Source organism: Microtus oregoni, unplaced genomic scaffold (assembly GCF_018167655.1).
Source record: "Microtus oregoni isolate MIOR12 unplaced genomic scaffold, Mior012 000019F_ref0000042, whole genome shotgun sequence".
Lineage (NCBI taxonomy): Eukaryota > Metazoa > Chordata > Mammalia > Rodentia > Cricetidae > Microtus > Microtus oregoni.
In genome coordinates this window covers 18,228,525-18,248,274 of record NW_024543078.1, presented here as the reverse complement: position 1 = coordinate 18,248,274, position 19,750 = coordinate 18,228,525, and the positions used below count along the sequence as shown (strand labels likewise).

General features: G+C 40.3%; 2 pseudogenes; both read right to left on the bottom strand.

Moving 5' to 3' along the window:
• Positions 1–319: 319 nt before the first annotated feature.
• The window catches only part of LOC121459629, a 102,121-nt pseudogene continuing 82,690 nt past the window's right edge, over positions 320–19,750 (bottom strand).
• LOC121459942 lies at positions 1,321–1,420 on the bottom strand (annotated as a pseudogene).

Genomic DNA, 19,750 nt, shown 5'->3' with positions numbered 1-19,750 from the left:
AATCACTATGCAGTTACTTTTGTGAAAATACTGCTTGCATTTTCTAAGATAAAAAGAAAACCCTAAAAATTGTTTCAGGGATGTAGCGAAATACCCAGTTTAAGAAAGAAGTGCACCATAATTACTGCTGCACTCTGATATTTTCTGCATTTCCCACCTTTCTTAAATAACTATCTTCTCTGATAACATAACATAAAGAACAATTATGAAAAAGAGATATGTGCATATGCTTTCTTCTAAGATCTTATTGAGAATACGTTGTTGGCTTTGGATAGCTGGTCACAGGCATAGTAGCTGCAGTTGCAGGATCTGCATTTGTCTACTGGTGTATATGATTTTGTATATTTGCAATGTTACTTGAATATTGCTGAGTGTTATTATAACTGTTCTGGTAAATCCCTGTTGGATTATCTGTCCTAAAACTGGTCTGTATACCAGCACATACAAAATCACATCCAAAACTCCCTTTGGTATAATTGCAGCACCGTAAACACCATTGAGCATTAGCCCCCAAATCTCCCTTAAGCAGACTGGAGTAGCCTCGGTCATAATTTCCCTGTCTCTAAAGGTATTAAATTCACTCTTTTGCCCTCAGAGTATCTGTCACGATGATCATCCTGGTGCCTCTTCTATCCCTGGAATACCTGAGCCTCTGTCTTCACCCAGCTGAAGCATCTTGGGATTAATTGCTTGATTAACTTCCCAAAGCACATAGATAAGGTAACTCACTTGCTTTATATTATTAGGTGTAAAGAAAGGGTATTCTGCGCCTGTTTTGGTGCTGCAAGCAGTTCTTCCGATTCGATGAATATAATCCTCTGAGGAGTTAGGATAGTCATAATCGATGACAAATTTCGCATCTTCCACATCTATCCCTCCGGAGACCACATCAATAGTGATCAGAATAACTTATTCATGCTTGAGTTCATTTAGAACCCGGTCATGCTCCTGTTGACTCTTGTCACCCTGGGTGACAGGGCATGTCACCCACCTACTCTCATTTTTCTGGTAAATTCATCACATTTTCTTCTGGTTTCAACAAAAACAATGGTTTTATTCTCTTCATGCATGATCTCTTTCATTATATGAAGAAGTTCACCCTTTTCTACATCATGACATATGTCCACCATCTTTGTCATGGTTTGCCTTTAAGGTCTTATTGATTCACAGTCATCCTTATTTGGGGTTCAAAGCCCGTGTCAAGAGTTCTATATGTTTTACTGAGGACAAGATAGGCTGTTCTTCTCAAATTGATTTCCCCACAGTCTAAAATGTCAATCACTCTTTCACGTGTTGCAACACAGATTTCCACACCTCTCTAAAAATATGTAAAGCTTCACAAGTTTTTGTGTCAACTTTGAGCAGAAGTCAAGCAAATCTGTATCGTTCCAATTTTAATATATGTGTTGCTGATGAAGAGAGTGAACAATCTTGTGCCTTCTTGAATGCAACAAATATTTTTCTAATTATTTCCAATGTTCTTGTCTGCTAATTCTACAATTATCCAGTTTGAATTTCTTGTTTTTTATTTTAAGTATAAAGACTTTCTTTTACTTCTTTGGCGGTCTCAATTGTATAACAGAGATTATGAATTTAATCTTATTAGGTATTACCCATTTTAGTGTTTGTATAGATATTTTGAACTTTATTCTGAGACATTGTAAAATTATTTGGAAAATCATGAATCTACTTTTTCAGGCTAGATCTGAGCAGTTTAAAGCTTCAGCAGAAACTTACCTTGTATAGTCACCATTCTTGTCCTGGCTGGCAAAGCGGCCCTATTCCTTTTCTCTGTTTTCCTCACTGGCCTTGCTTGTTTCCCTAATTCCCTCAGCTCATCAGTGCTCAGCCTAACTCCGATCTTCCTCAGCCCTCCACAGGGTTCTGTGTCTTTGCAGTTTCTCCACCTCCAGTATCTTCCCTGGATGCCTCCACTATTGTCAGGAAAACCAGCTTCACATCTTTAATCTGGAAGAACACTGTGTTCAATGTGGGTCCCTTTCTTTGCAAAGAAACCCGGAACCTTCTGCAAGTGATAAATTGGGGAAAATACTGTGAATTTGAGTCTGAATCATGCCCAAAGCCTCATGTGTCAAAGGCTTAGTTTCCCCTCTGTGGTGGCAATGGCAAGTAGAGCTTCATAGAAGGTCTTGGGAGGAAGGTGCACTTTAAGCAGATATTGGGATCCGTACTCCTTCCTCTCTCTTGCCTATTTCAGGTGCTATAACATGATCACCATACTGCCTGCTACCACAATGGGCCTCCCCATTGGCCCAAAACCACTGGACCAGGAGACCTTGAATTAAAACCTACAATCACAAGCAGACTTTTAGAAATTTGCTTTGTGTAAGTATTTTCAGATACTTTGTCACATTAATGAAAGTGAATGTGAACTGCCCAGACCAGAAATAATCACTCAGAAACTTTATTAATTAAATCATTGTTTGGCCAATCACTTAAGCATATTACTCTTATATCTTAAATTAACCAATCTTCATTAATCTGTGTATCACCATGAGGTTGTGGCCTACTGACAAAGTTTTGGCAGGCTCCAGAGGAGGCATCTGTCCCTGGCAGCAGCTATATGGCTTCTCCCTGCTATACTCTCTTTATATATCTCTTTCAGCCTGGCTTTACTCTATTAAGCCACTGACCAAAAGCAGCTTCTTTATTAACCAATTTCAATAAAACATATTCACAGCAGTATCACCTCCCACATTACCAAGGAACCCTGGCCTTTATTGCCAATTAACCACTACTCAAAATATATTTTTATTTTCGTATATGTTGTTTGATTTTTAGTTGTTTTAGGCAGAGGTGTAAATCCAATTCCTCTCACTCCATCTTATCTAGAAGCAAAATTTGCAGCATTTTGTATAATTTAAAAGTGTTTATATTTTTTACATTTATTTATTAATTTGTGTGTGTGTGTGTGTGTGTGTGTGTAGAAGTTTATTTAAAAAAACAAAATGCTTCCTTTGGCTAAAAGATGTCTGTTTTTTCTTATTCGTTTACCTTTCATAATTCTTTACCATAACTAAGGAGTCATTTTACTAGCCTAATTATCTGTTATTCCTGCCTAAGTCCACCTCAGCTTTTGAATAATGCTTAGTCTGCATTCTGGGGTCCCTGCCCAGTATTCACCATTTTTCCTATTTTCCATGTTTTTGCCTCAGCCAGACTCTGCTGTCTGCCATGGGGGTGGGGTATGGTGTCTGGAGTCAGAGCTGCTGTTGTGGAATTTTACTTTAACTAGGCAAAGTTGTATTGCATTTGTTTATGCTGCATTTGTTTGATGATATAAAGATGTGTTGCTTTGCCTGCCTAAGGTATCTGATTGGTCTAATAAAAATTTGAATGGCCAGTAGCTAGGCAGTAAAGAGATAGAGGGGCTTTCATGCAGAAAGAATAAGTAGTAGGAAAAATGCAAGTTTAAGAGAAGAGAGAGAGGGGTACAGAAAAAGAAAGGGATGCACCCGGGGCCATCCAGTCAGGCAGTTAGTTGCCAGCCAATCAGAAGCAGAGAAAGCAAGAAGTAGGACATGCAGAATGAAAGAAAGGTAAAAAGTCCCAAAAACAAAAATGTAGATGAAGAGAAACTGTAGCACGAATAATAAAAACCCAGAGACAGATATTGGGGTTCAATCTGAAGATCAGAAAAGCAAAGCAGCCAAGCCACTAGAAAGCTTTACCCCTCTCTGAAATCTTCAGACTGAAAGAGAGTTAATTCCTGTCTCATCCCACTTTATGTTCCTCTCTAGTGCTGGAAACAAAGGCATGCACAACCACCGCCTGGTTTCTAATGCTAATTAGTGTGGCTGCTGGGATTAAAGGTGTGTGCAACCACTGCCTGTCCTGTATTTCTTACTAGTGTGGCTGTTTTGCATTCTGGTCTTCAGGCAAGCTTTATTTATTAAAATACAAATGAAATATGACTACATTTCTCCTTTTTGTCTAAAATAAAAAAGTTATAACTAATATAAGAAAATGTATATACAATAAGTACAATAACTATATACAATATATACAGGCAATAAGTATATCAGCAATGTCTAGTCCATTTGCATTTGACAAATTCAGAGAGAATATTCCATATCTGTCCTGTCTTGGGGAATCCAAAGTCTTGTACTTATTGCTTTCTATTATATTTACTTTCTATCATAAATTGCCTTCTGTATCTGGTAAACAGGGAAAACTATAACTATCTAATTTTCAACTCTCTCAGAAACCAAATAAGAAAATAATAGTAACTGAGTAAACAGGAAATTCAAGCAAGTGACTTCCAAGAAGTGTGAGAAATGACAGAAACTTCTGGCTGCATGGACAATCACCCAAAGTTTCTCTGCAACAGTTGGGCATCCATATTTGGCATACGGATCTAGCATATCTGACAGACTTTTTTGTGAAGCAGGATATTTTGACCAACTGTCCTTCCTTGTCTTGACAATGTTTGGCATTCACTTTCTTTTGTGTCCTGCTTGTCCAATTAGGGCAGCATACTGTCAGCAGTCAAGGCAAGGGCATTTTCTTGCCCAGTGGTTTACTTTTGCCTCAAAGAAAGTAAACTCTATATGGAGTTTCTTCAATGCCCATTATCTTCTATGAAGTATATTGGTGCTGTCAGGTGCAGACAAGCCTTATTTTCATAAAAAAGTACCTATGTTATTAGAACATCTTAAATGACATATTCTGTAGATCTAAAGTGTTTGAAGATGAACTTTCTATCTAAAATATATCTTAGTTTGAACTTAACAATATACCTAATGTGACTACAAGTTTGATTATAATAGGTGATTAACTACTAACCTGTATTACCTTATTATCTTATACAATGGTCAATAATTTTTAAAGACTAGAAATTTGTCAAATCCTGGGAGAGGTAGCTATATCATTTCTTGTCCAATTTTTCATAATGGGAAAGTCTCAAGTCCTGGCTAGAGTAATCTGTTAGGCTAAATCATTTGAGTTAGCCACTTCAAAATTGTTCTGCAGTTTGTAGTCAAAACTGAATTTTAGGTGATATTTTTCAGCTCGGTAGCACTATCATAGACCTGGAAGAATCATCATTGTGGGGCCCCACCCTCCTTTCAGAGACTTTAAAGGCTGTTGTTGGGCACGCTTGTGGTTCACTGCAGAAAGCTGATAGAAACTCAAACCTGAAATCATGTACAGAAAGGTAGATGAAACTTTTGTCTAGAATTAGTTATTACTCTATATGACCATTAATATCATTACAAAAGTTTTATGTATATATATATATATATATACATACAATATATATATTATAAAGTTTATACATTAAGAAAAGCTGTAAATGAGTCCACATAAAACCAAAGGATTATGAGATTAATGGTAATAAAATAGTTCTTAAATTTTTATTTTTCTTCTGTCCCATATCAGGTGGCTCTTCTGACATGAGATAGAGATTTTGGATTTTGTTTTAATAAGCATGCTTGGGTTTAGAAAAGGAGATAGCAACACTCCAACTCCAAAACCAGCTTTAATCTTTAATTGAACTGGGACTACAAAAAGACGGTTTGCATTATATGTCTTTAGAGAACAGCAGAAACAAAAATTTGGGAAGATCTATGAAATTTTATCCTGTTGGAAATGTGATATGACAATAGGTCAATTTACACCTTTCCTTGAGACATTTTTTTTCTGAATGATTTGTCCTTTTTCTTCTGATTTCTCTTTTGTCCAGTGGTCTTTGGATTCCTTGGCTGTATACCTTTATTCTCTTGAAAAGAAAGAAACAAAACTCTTCCCTGACCCTCATTTTGGGGATATTATCTTTTGGCAAGTTGTATATAATCAGATGAAAAGTATTTGTTAGTTTTATAGGTTAGATTAGACTAAATGGCAATGTGTTTGATGAACTATTGTTTCTTCTAATTAAGAGGTGTCTCTTATTCAAATTGAATCTTTCTCAGTTTTGATGGTATTCATAGCTTTTCTTCTTCTGTGGAAACTAAAGCAAAACCCCTTTCCCAACATAACACATGTCCTGGTTTCCATTCTGAGGTCAGTACATCTTTAAGGTATACTGTTTGATTTTATTCCATAGTTTTTTTTTCTTTTGCTATCCAATGTCTATCACCGCTGTTGTTCCTTTATCATTAGCATTTAGAAAATTCAAAGTTAATAAAGCATTGTGCAATCTATTTCTGCAGGTCTTTGTCATCTGTTTCTGTTTATTTAACATGTCCTTTAGAGTTCAGTTTTATATTTCTATAACTGCCTGGCCTGTAGGATTCTGTGGTATACCTGTAATATGCTTTATATTATAATAAGCAAAAAAAACTGTTTCATTTTCTTAGATAATATGCTAGAGCATTATTTGTCCTTATTTGTATAGGTATACCCATGATGGCTATAACTTCTAGCAAATGTGTGATTATGGAGTCAGCCTTTTCCAAACTCTAAGAAGTTGCCCATTGAAAATCTAAATAGGTATCAATATTGTGGTGTACATATTTTAGTTTTCTAGATTCTACAAAATGGAAAACATTTTTCTACCCTTCGGGATACTTCCTGTAGGCAGTGGTGTTTGGTTGTACAAAGAATAAGTAGACATTTTCTTATAATTTCCTTGCCTTGTTGCCACATGATAGGAAAGTCTTTTTAAATCTTTGCTATTTATATTACTTTTTATAAAATTCTGAAGCCTTCAGAATATTTTAATCAATAATTGATTGATTTCTGTATTACCTGTGCTTGAGGACCTGGCTGACCAGTATGGGATTAGATGTGTTATATATATGGGATGATCTGTACTCCTGATTATATCTTGTAACTGAATAATAAAGTCAATTGTGTATCATGTGATATAAATTCAGTGGTTTCAATATTCAAAACAATTGTTTCTGCATATTGCAAATTGGTAACTATGTTGAAAGTTTCTTTAAAATCCTTTAGTACCATCAGAATAACATATAATTCTGACTTTTGGACAGAATCATAAGGGCTTTGATCCACTGTACTTAAATTTTCTGATTTGTAAGATTTTCTGATTTATTTATATCAGTATAAAATGTTGGGGCTCCAGTTATTGATATGTCCTATACAATGCAAGGAAGTATCCAATTAGTTTTTTTATAGGTTGAATTCTCTTGCTTTTCAGTTAGTTGTAGTTAATCTCTCCCAAAAAATTACAACAGGCTCTTTACCAGGGTTCACTTTCTGCCCATATTTTGTCAATTTCACCATTATTAAAAGATACTATAATTTCTGCTTGGTTTATTCTTGCTAACTGACTAAGTCACAATTTTCCTTTCAGAATTAACTCAGAGACCTTTCCCACATATGTTTTTAAATTTTTACTTGGCAAAAAGATCCATAATAAGATAATATCTCTCCTCTGCATTAAAATTACTGTAGGGGAATGCTTAGAGGGTAATATGATCAGAATGCAGTTAAGATTTGGATCCACACAATCCGCATGTGCCTTCTGTAATTTCTTTTCAATCACAGCCAATTCTCTTTCAGTTTCTGATGATAATTACCTGAGATTATCTAAATCCTTGTCACCATCTAAGGTTTTGTTTAAATTAGTGAAGTCATCAGCACCTATCTCAATAGTGTGCCATAGATGGAAAATGTCTCCTATTAAACTTTGGAAGTCATTATGAGTCTGCAATCAATCTCTCATAATTTACACCTTTTGAGGTCTAATTGTTTTGTAAACCAAATTTATAACCTAAATAATTAAAAGAATCTTTTCTTTGTATTTTTTTCAGGAACAAATTGTAATCCCCAACAAGACAAAATTTTCTTTAATTCTTCAAATACTTTTTTCTAAAGTTTTTATTTGAAGCAGATAGCAAAATGTCACTCATGTAATGGTAAAATATAGATTTGGGAAACTGTTTATGCATCATTTGCAATGGCTGACTTACAAAATATTGGCACAGAGTGAGGCTATTTAACATTTCCTGTGGGAGAATCTTCCATTGATATCTCTTAGCAGACTGAGAATTATTATAAGTAGGTACTATGAAGGCAAAGTTTTCTCTGTCCTTTTCTTGTAAAGGTATAGTGAAGAAACAACCTTTAAATCAATAACTATAAGAGGCCATCATTTAGATAATAAAGAAGGCAAAGGAATCCCATACTGTAGAAATCCCATTGGCTAAATCACCTTATTAGCAGCTCTTAGATCTGTTATCATTCTTCATTTCCCAGATGTCTTTTTAACAACAAATACAGGAAAATTCCAATGACTGGTTGATTGTTCAATATGCTGAGCATCTAGTTGCTCCTGTACCAGCTATTCTAAAGTTTGCAGTTTCTCTGTTGTTAAAGGCCATTGCTTACCCATACAGTATGTCAACCATTTTAAAGGTAGAGGTGCTGGTACCTTTGACATATCAGCAACTGTTGTGACCTGTTCTGTACAACCTGAATGGTCAGTGACTGTTCTTTATAATATCTTGTAATATTTTCCCCAGACACATATGTTAATTTCTGGTTTGTTTTTAAGATTGGGGAATGTTAATCTGAGTATTCTATTGCTATAACAAATCATGTTCCCACAATTCAATGCTGTATTAGCCACATATGGTTTCAATATTCCTCTTTGTCCTTCTGGCCTTATACATCCAACCCATCTTGTGCTCTGCTTTACCTAAAATAAAGTTCCAATGCCCAAATACTCAACATTCACATCCTGAAGAGGCTAATTAGGATGCCAAGATTCTGATGAAATTATTGTTACAGTCACACCTGTGGCTACTAGACCTGCAATGACAATGTAATTTATTCATGTTTTTAATTTTGGCCTTTGTTTATTTACAGAAATACTTGCTTTATAGATTTTCCTGAATTTTTTTGTTTTCTCTCCTATAGCTGTTTTATTATTCAGAGCTGTATTTTTTTTTTTTTAACAATAGGCATTAGGTTCTTTAGTTGCTTTGGGAAGGAGTTTCCTCTATGACGGCAGGAAGCAACTGAACTGAATTTGGCACAGGGGCCTGCAAGAGGCCCCTCATGGGGTTCCCCAATGACAAAAGATTACCTTGAGTATTTTTCATTGATCTACATTTGTTAGTCAAATACTTGTCTTTGCCACACCTTCTCCATAGTTCAGAAGGGAGGGGTGTTCTGAATGGATAACTCTTAGAAAAAAAAAAAAACGTTTCTAGGAATGCCCTGTCTACAATCCCTTTTAAAGTCATCTTGTTTGCCACAATTATAAATTTGTCATTTTGATTATTCCCCAGACCTCTGGAAATCACATCTCCTATCCATGTTCCTTCATGTTCATGAGATTCAATATTAATTGTATCTCAGATTTATTCCTCCAAAGGTGCTGACCTTGCCTTTAATGGTCTAATTATACTTTTGCATAGATAATTGACATTTTCAAAAACCAGAGATTAAATTGTTATTTGTCTAGCTTCTAAATTTGGTATCATTTTATTTACTGCTGAAGTCAATCTTTTGAAGAAATCCATAAAGGCTTCCATTGGGCCCTGTATATCTTTAGTAAATGACCCAATTTTCTTCCCTTTTTCTCCAATTCTGTTCCAAGTATTCAAAGCTGCTGTACAGCATAAATCCAGGGTATGGACATCATGTATATCTTGCTTTTCTATAGTAGCAAAATCTCCTTCTCCAAGAATTTGATTTGGGGAGATTTCCCTACCTCTAACTTTATTCCACTGTTCAAATAATCTTAGTCTCTTCTCTGAACCAGGTACTTCATTGTAATTGTGGACCAGGCTCTAAAACACTTTTAAACAATTCTATCCAGGAATTAGTTATAATTCTATTACAAATTGGTCACAAGTTTAACATTTGCTTCACAAATGGTGAATACATGTCATATGAGATTATTGCTTCCTTGAATCTCCTTAAATCTAACATTGGCACAGGAATCCAGTTATCTGTAACACAGCCTCTCCCATGTTGCAATTCCTATAATGTTATTGGATACATTAAGGTTGGTTGTCTGAAAACCATAGACTGTTCCTCTCTATTCTTTTAACGAATCATTGAAATTGGTTCTCCATTAAATTCCTCTCTCTGGATTTGAATATCTCTGTGATCTGTTGTATTAAGTTTTTCTAAGGCCTGTATCTTAGTACCCAGATTAACCAATGTTTTTAGTGATAAGACAAAAATGATGAAGCTAATAATGTTTACAATTGATGTTACATAAATCCCATCTAAATTAAATATCCTTTCATTTAATTGTTCCATTTTCAAACTATCTGGCATATTATCATACAGAGACACAAATCCCTCCATTGTATTGGTTTTCCCCATTTTTTTTAATGTGGTAAAAAATTATCTGTTAACTAATTCCTCCTTTTAAGAATTCTCAATTGTCTTACCAAATCCACAGACAGTGTTGATGAAGGTGTGAGGCTTAATGCGACTGTGTAGAACTGTAAAAGCCTGACTGGATTTCAAGGCAGCTCCTAGTTTGGCAGCAGCCCAAGAAGTGGGTGGTTCAGGGAAAGCCTGCCACCCACAGTGGAGGGGGCTTCTGAAGAACGCACAGGTGATTGTTCTGAAAAATCATGTGTGGTGGAGGGTGCTGCCTGAAGGCAGAACCATTCAGTTTAGGGTAGGTGAGTCTTGTGGCATTTGGGGCCCAGGTGCTTCTGGAGTTTGGGTGGCAGCTAGAAACTGTTTCAGAGAGGCTACAACAGGAAAATCCCAAAGTCACTCAGAGGCCTGGGGAAAAAAGAAATGAAAGCCTAGCCAGGTGGGGCTGCAGCCCCATGCATCTTCAGTGGGAGCCCCACATGCAGCTCTGGCGGAAGGTCTACATGCAGCTCTGGCGAGAGCTCTGCATGCAGCTCTGGTAGGGCAGCACATGCAGCTCTGGTGGAAGCACCACATGCAGCTCAGGTGGGAGTACCACATGCAGCTCAGGTGGGAGCATCACATGCAGCTCTGGTGGGAGCACCACATGCAGCTCAGGTGGGAGCATCACATGCAGCTCAGGTGGGAGCACCACATGCAGCTCTGGTGGGAGCACCACATGCAGCTATGGCTTGTGCTGGTGGCTAAAAAGCCAAAGGCAAATGGCTATTTGTGTACCTTAAACATTGGGCACCAAATGTAGCCATGAATAATAAAAACCCAGAGACACATATTGGGGTTCAACCTGAAGATCAGAAAAGCAAAACAGCCAAGTCACTAGAGAGCTCTTACCTCTATGAAATCTTCAGACTGAAAGAGAATCAGTTCCTGTCTCACCCTGCGTTATATTCCTTTCTAGTGCTGGGATTAAAAGTGTGCACCATCATTGCCTGACTCTATAGCAGGTGTAGAGCCCATGGGTCACCATGGGTCACCAGGGAGTGCTAGCTGGAGAATGAATGAAGATGCCCTCTTAATGACTCTTGAACATCACAAGAAAAGGGATAAAAGGATGCAAGAAACAAAGCAGAGTTTCTTGCACAGGTACCAGTAGAAGTCCAAGTTGCTCATGCAAAAGCACAGTAGATACGAAGGGGAATCCTGCTTCAGATCATCTTCGGAGCATCTCTGTGAGCTACCAGGTGAGGCTGCAGAGGCCATTTCTCAAGTTCAGTGATAAGTAATGCTACTAGGCAAACAACACAGCCTGGAGCTGAGAAAGGAAAAAGCAAAGAAAACTGAAAGGCCAACATGAACAAGGCCTCCTAACCCCTGTCTCTGCCCTGTGGCCCTGGTGTCCAGCATAGACCGCATAGATTCACAGCTGGACTTTTCAGAACTGTCTGCCAATATTGACATTACCCCATTCTATGCTAGGGAATCATAGTGGATTGGTGAACAATCACTTTCAATGCTAATTGTTGAAATCCCCAGGTCAGAGCTCTCAAGCTAATGCCTGTTTGCTTAATGGCAATTTTGGTGTTTGCTCTTTGAAAGAAAAATTTTTTGGTCTCTTTTCCCTATGTCACAGGGTAAAATTTTTAAATTTTATTTATTTATTTATTTATTTATTTATTTATTTCGAGGCAGGGTTTCTCTGTAGCTTTGGTGACTGTCCCAAAACTAGCTCTTGTAGACCAGGCTGGCCTCGAACTCCCAGAGATCTGCCTGCCTCTGCCTCCCGAGTGCTGGGATTAAAGGTGTGTGCCACAACCGCCTGGCTAAATTTTATTTTTTAAGGCAAGTTAATGGGCTTATGTTTCTTGTGTAGTTGTTTTCTTTCCAAGCCCCTGCTCTCTGGTACTTCTTTCCTTCCTTCTATTGAATGATAACTTAGCAGCAATGTCTGTTTTGGTTATTAGCTCATCTGCAAGGACATTTAGTACTCCTGGTAAGTTCAACTCCATCCTCCTTTGTCCTCCACAGTACCTGGAGGCTGTGTGGGGAGTCTTTGGTGATGTACTTGGAGTTCTGTAAGCCGATCCATTCCCGAGTAGCTCCCTGAGGGTGCTGGAGAGAGTGAATGTTGGCAGAAGTCAGTGTCTCCTTGACAGGGCTTCTGCTTCCACTCTGAACCCTATGCTCCTGTTATTGTGGCACCCAGAAGAGCCTTATCCCAATGCCCATATGTCCTTCCTTTGCCTCACCCCACAGATTTAAGGAGACAGTGAATGACAGTAGCAATGTCTAGGGATTCTTGTTTGGGGAAGGAAACTGACAAGGTACCTGTCCTTTCTCTGCTAACGCTTGGCATGAATTTGAGCCTACCAGTAGATTTCCACTTATTGATGAGCAGATCACAGAGTAGCCCCTGGGCATGTTTTCCAACTTAATGAAGAAAAGACAGTTCCTGACACTAGAGCACTTCATCTCACTGACAGCATCAATCAAGAGTTTCTCTGAGCTCCTGGCGGCTCCGGGAGTGAAACCTTAAACACCGGAAAGGTTGGGGGCTATGGATGAGAACAGTGTGGGGATAGAAGTATCTAGTTTATCACAGTGTCCCTCCTTTGCCTCACTCCAGGGTCTGCTGAAGGTAGAATACAACCAGGGGTGATGTGGGAGTCCCCTCTGTAAGCTGTGAATGCCATTGGTTAATAAAGAAGCTGCTTCAGGCCTATTGCAGCACAGAATAGGGTAAGGTGAGAATTCCAAGTGTACAGAGGAAGAGAGAGTAAGCAGAATCAGGGCAACACCATGTAGCGGCAGGAGGAGAAAGACGTGAGCTGCCAACCAGAACTTTGCCGGTAAACAATGAGCCTCGTGGTAAAACATAAAATAATGGAAACTGGTTAATTTAAGATTATAAGAGCTAGCTAGCAATACGCCTAAGTGATTGACCAAGCAGTGTTTTAATTAATATAGTTTCTGTGTAATTATTTCAGGTCTGGGCGGCTGGGAAACGGACGAGCAGATTCCACCAACAGGATTTATTTAGATAGAAAATGGTGTGTGTGTGTGTGATGTGGGAATCCCCTCTGTATGCTGTGAATGCCATTGGTTAATAAAGAAGCTGCTTTGGGCCTTTTGTAGTGCAGAATAGGACAAGGCGGGAATTCCAAGCAGATAGAGGAGGAGAGAGTAGGTGGAGTAAAAGAAACACCATGTAGCTGCCGGAGTAGACAGACACTGGAATCTCGCTGATATGCCATGACATCATGGTGATGCACAGATTAATATAGTCTGTGTAATTATTTCATGTCTGGGGGTCTGAGCAGCTAGGAACAAATGAGCAGCCTTGGGTCTGGGCAGCCAGGAACCAGCAGTCTCTGACTACACTAGGGGTTGGAGATGGTAGCTGGGAGATAAGGAAAACAAGGGGGATGATGTGTGGTTTTGTCATCTCTGGAGGTGAAGGTGCAGTGGTAGGAGATTCTCCTTCAAGAAGCTCGCTCTCCTTTCTCTTTGATATACCACCAACCAACCAGCCAACTAACTAACCAGCCAGCAAAAATCTGAAATGGCGATCTGAGCTTGTCTTGGAGCTTACTCATTTTAATGATTGGCAAATAGTCTGCTTCCAGGAGAAACTTTTTTTTTCTTCCAGAGAAAAGCTACTACTTCTATAAGAGAATAAGAGCTGACAGACGAAGAAGGAGAAATAAGACTTGGTAATCTAAGGATAGGAAGACATGGGAAGAAGAGGTGAGTTGGCTTATAAACCCCTCATGACTGTGAAGGTGCTTCTGAAAGGAACAGGTTGGTGTGACGTCCATGGGTCTAGTTCAGGGCTCTCCAGTTGAACATAGTAGAGAGACACTCTCCGGTCATGTGTAAGAGAGACATCCCACCTAGCGAAGTGCAAGTTTTCCTGTACAGCTAATTTCTGATATCTCCTTCTTCTAAAGATAGGCATTGACTTCTTGCCAGGTTTCCTACTGACCCAGGGGAGAAGAGATGACACATGAGCTTTCTGTTTGTCATGGAAAACTTGTGTTCCAATATGTCTGCAAGGTATCATTCCACCTTTTTTATTTTTATTTTATTTTATTTTATTTTTGCTTCTTCAGTCATGATGTTCCTGTCAGAATTCCTGTTTCTGTAATGGAGGAGGTTTGCCCTTCCCCTAGCAAGAGCAATGATTTGCTCACATTGGCCAGAAAACTACAAATTGCCCTTGGTGTTGCCATTACCACACAACTGAAGGCAATCTACTGCCCTCTCTTTGTGGAACACGGATCCAGAACAGTGTTCGGTGGAGCTGGCAACAGCATCTCACAACTTTCCCCTTTTATTCTGCTCTCTTTGATTTCATTCATTTCTTTGTTTGTTTCAGACAGAATGAGACTGTTCAGGAACTTGTCAGTCTCCTGCCTCAGCCTCCAGAATACTAAGATTACTCACACTGTAATTATGCTCAAAGTTCACACCTGAAAGCCTTGATTGCTGCTGTCTTCTAGGCTCCTCACTATTGTGCCTCTAAAATTTTGTCACTTTGGGAAGGGAGTGCTGTCTAGGTTGGAGTGCTTACCTTTACTGGCCTTGAGTACTTAGGGGTTGTCAGATTAAAATGCTACTCTCCATGTCCTTATTAACCCTTGAACCCAGACCCCTCATTCAGGAAAGACGTTAGTTATGAAGAACAGCAAAGAGAAGTCCTAGCTCCCAGGGCTCCTTCTCTGGGGACTGCCCTGGCCCTGCTAGCTCTGTATTCTTGAACAGTGACAAATAGAGTTTGGTCACTTTGTCCTCACTGGGGACTCCAACTGGGATCCTGATGAAAAGATGGGCAGGGGGTGTCTATAAACTCCATAGAGTTGCTCTGCTTTCCCACAAGGTCTGGCATGTGACAGTTGTCTGCTGTCCATTTTTTTCTGAACTGGTTTTCGCCTGTCCAACTCCGGTCAATTGCCGAGTTCTATTTTCTCATTCTTTTCTTGTTTGTTACAACTATTATAGATGACTTCTCCATGCACAAAGTACCTCCAAAATTTCTATTCAAAGTTTGAGAACCACTCTCCAAGAATCTTACAGCAAGGTGGGGTGCAGAACTTTAATAACCTGTCATTATCATGTTGGCACTCTTCATGATCTGGCAATCTGGGACACAGGGAAGTTTTCCGATTGGACAGTTGCTAGAGGTTTATTCACTGTGTTGGCTTACTTTCCTAATCGCTCAAGCTATGATAGTATCATCAAAGGGAATGAATTGAACAAATATGTTGAAATCATTTTGTCCATTTTAGAATATTAGTAAATTCTTTTGTTTCCCCATATATGGCTAAGATATACTTGGCTAGGGTGTGACTCATGAAGAGTCTAGTGAAAATCTCTCGAGTCATCTTCATTGGTTGCTGGAGTGCATTGGAACATGGTGACCAGGTAGTTGGGGATGACCTTGAGTCTTACTTGAGTTAGCCAGGATATTCTTGATGGGTCTCCTGGAACTGTGAACCATCTAATGATTCTTTGACATTGGCAACTGAGGGAATGGTCTTCTGTCACGCTGTGTAAGAATGCTTTAGGGACATTTCTTCCGAGCTTGGAATGAGAGTGAATGCTATCTCTTGGTATACCCCTTCGAGAGTTCCTGGAGAGTCCCAGAATATCTCAGAGCCTAGAAGGGCTACAGTTACAGCTGCACACACTAAGACAGCCTTGGCTTCTGAGAAAGATGAGACAATCATGGCGTGGATGCTCTACCTGGCTCTGCCAGTCGTCTAATCTCACGCAAACATCTCTGAACTCTGCCCAAAGAAGTCTCCGGGGCCCCAGCTCTAAGAATTTATGGAGAAAACGGCGCTGTGTTCTTGGAGTCTTGAGTAAGGCTGTGACTTTGCTACCTATCAATTCTGGCTGTAACTGAGGATGAGGGCATATGGGGATGAGTAGAATGTCAGCATGACCTCTCCCCACATCCCTCTCGCCATGATGATCCTTAGAGCAGCAAAGGAACCTCAGCTTTGCAAGTGAGCACCGGCCAGGCATGAGTCCCCCAAACAGGTGCTCCGGCCATCAAAGTCTTGAAGCAGTTAAACTTGTTTTCACCTTTGTTGCAGTTCCCTTAAAAGAAAATAGAGAGATCTTCGAAAGGTGGAAGGGTGGCAGGCCAGAAACGTAAAGTGTGTGCAATCACTCAGATACAAGTGGCACCACTAAAAATTGCCTTCATATATCAGCTTATGGTTTACACACTCTGGCAGAAAGGACACCAAAAGGTCAGCAGAAAAAAAAATGTCTATGTCAGGCCTGGAGCTGTGGCTTCAAAGGTGGTGAGAAGACACGATCTTAGAAGGGTTCTGGAGGGACCGGCTAAGTGCCTGATAGGGTCGGATTTCTTTTTCTTTTCTTTTTTTTTTTTTACTCTTTATTTTGCTTTATTTTTAAGGAAGTTGCCTGCTAACGTCAGCAGAGAAGCTAAGGTATAGACTCGAAGTAACCTTTCGCTCCGACCCCTGGTGACAAGACGGATAGTCCCATTCATCTGTGGGTGAACAGCAGAGGCTCCCTGCATTTTTTTCCTCCCCTTTGCTTGGATTCAGGATATATTTGTTTGCAGAGAGGAATGTCACGCTTGTGAGTGCACTGCTCAGTCATGTGCCTGAGGTGGTGAAAGCTGTGGAGGGGAGAAGAGACGGGAGGGAAGGGGGAGCGGTGTAGGGAAAGGGCAAGCTATACTCTGGGGGCTTTGAGTGATGCCAGCTCAGATTCAGGAACAAATCTTCAACCAAATGATAATGGAGAATGTGCCTTCCAACCAAAAGGATCACAAAATGTACTGTGAATTAATAATGCCCCCTTTTAGGAGTGATTGCCTCTGAGACAGTATCGGGGAGGAGGCCCGTTGCCCACTCTCCCTCCAACCGATGGGAAGGAACTAGGAGCTCTGTGGCTTTCTTGGAGTTTTGTTTAAGGCTGACTCTCCCCCGTACTTTATTAACCGTGTAACATTTTAAGGTTGTTTTTTCCTCTCTGTCTCCTGCAGCAAGTCTCTATTGATCACTGTGTACAGTTATAATCCCTTTCAAATTTATCATCCATGACTAACACCACACGTATTGATTAGCGTTGACGGATGTCCCTCTATAGTATAGAACTGCTGGGCTCTTGGCTGGTGAAATCAGTAGAGGTGGAGAGAGGGAGAAGCGTACATTCCCCTCTCTCTCTCATTTTTCCTCTGGTATTCTTTTGCTCCCCTTTTCTTCCTAGTTGAGATGAGTGCTTCTCTCCTGGAATTGAGGAACTACTTTGCATATATTAATAACACTTTCTTTAACCCTCCCCATACCCTTTTTCTTTTTGGAGGAAAATAAAAGGCTTCTCAGTGACAATTGGGAGGGGCTGCTGCCAACAGGTCCTAGAGATCAGATTTGTGAGTGGCAGCCAGACATCTTAACCTACAGCCTCAAGTAATAAGGATGGGAAGGGTAGTTCTTTTAGAGACAGATTTGATGTCACTTGTACCTGAAATATGGAGTCCAAATGCTGACATTTGTCAGTAGTGGGATTTTGCATCCCTTTTTGCTTGCTCTCTGAAGTGACTTCTTTGCCTGTTGTGGCAGTGGGTCATGACGCCGTCCCCCTTAGCCTTGCTCAGTCATGCTTCTGGCTCTCCTTATCTTGGAACACTGTCCTGTCCACTCACTCTCACTATGCACATAAGGCACCAAGCCCATGTGACAAGTCTACCCTGTTAACCTGCCAGCCTAAGTACTGGGCTGCTCGGGTCTGGTCCTTACCTCCAGCCAACCCCACACGGGAAAGCAACCTTGCCAGATGTGAGGACAGCCATGTCATCTGTGAGACAGAGCAATCGTCCTCTCCCACTTGGCAAGCAGGAAGGCCGAGGGAATAGTCAATGGGATCAGAGGGTCATCAAGGACTAGAGCCCCCCCCCCCTTATTCTTTGGTGTGTTATTACTCTGGAGGGTTTTTCATATGGTCTGCACCCTAGGACCAGAATTCATGGGAGCTTAAAGGACTTGTAGCCTAGTTTCTTAACTACATATGAGGGACCTGATGGAGCTTAAACATTTGAAGCAAAACGTTCCCCATCGCACAGCAAGTGCGAGAGAAGTCCCCACCTCTGTCCCCTCACCAAATATCTCCTTCTCCCCACCCTCTCCTCCTCACTTCCCTTTGTGTCTCTCCTCCTGATTCCCTAGTCCTTCCCTATCCCCCATCCCTCCCAGCACTCCCTCAGCAACATTCCAGGTCTAGAGGGGGAGTCACAGGGACTGTTTGCTCAGCTCTTTTTACTTTTCAAAGCCATTTTCTAGCAAATTCAAAGATGCCTTTGCCACAGAGAGTTCACATTAAAAAGTTAATTTTCTTTCCAAAGGAAGGAAGGGTGGTATACCCAGCTCCTCAGGGAGGGCGCACCTACACCGCAGCGCTCAGTTCCATCATGCTAGGGCGCCTTTGAATGGCTGTTTAGTTGACTCGTATGGAAATGATATCCAGTCCTCCCTCACTACCCCTACCCCCACTATTGACAAAAACTTGATGGGATGTTTTCGCCTCTTCACTTATCTATCTCCCAAGTTTTCATGGTCTGTTTGTAATAGTGTTTGGGGTTCTTTGCGCTACTTTAAATTAAGTTTCTCATGTGGGTCTTATTACACCTGAAGACTGTTCAAGCTATTTGATGACATAGTTGTAAATCCTCAATAAAAACGATCTTTAATAATCAGCCAGCATTTATTTCGTATACCACCCATCTTATTAAATCTAACTCCTCGGGTTTCAGAGGGCGCTTTACTGTGTTCCGGCATTGGAACAGTGGCCTTCTAGTTCTGCTTCGGAGGGCACTTTCATTACAGACGCCTGTTTTTAGGCACTTATAATTTCCTCAAGTAGCGCGTTTATTTCAACGTGCAATCATTCTCGTTCTCTTCTTCCCCCTCTCCACTTGTACCATTCCCTCCCCCCTCATGTTTTTTTTTTAAGTTTAATATGGAAATACATCACGAATTTTAGAGGAAAAAGCTGTGTCAGTGGCTGAGAATAGCTGAGCAAAGCTGCCGGGCTCCTCAGCACCCAGACTTTCCTTTGGTATCATGCTTATCTTGATGCAAACGTTGATGGGGGAGGCTGGCAGTCCCCAAGCATTTTCTAGTGCATCTTCCCTTCTCAGGGCAAGCTTTGGCAGTTATTCCCAGCGGTAGGAAACCGAGGAGTCCAGCCGACAGTAAACAGGCTGGAAGGGAAAGCAGACAACCCCACTTGTGACCCATTCTAGTCGCCCTCTTCTCCTGTGAAAGACATGGCACACATTGTTCCCCATTCCATACCCAGTGCCTGAAGTTGGTTGCAATAGAGTAATTGTACAAAAGATGGGCAAATGGGGACATCTCTAAGTCTACTTTCTCCCGGAGAGGCTAGGGGTAGTTTGAGACTGAAACCTGTTTCCTCTCCTAAAGCTTATACTCTACGA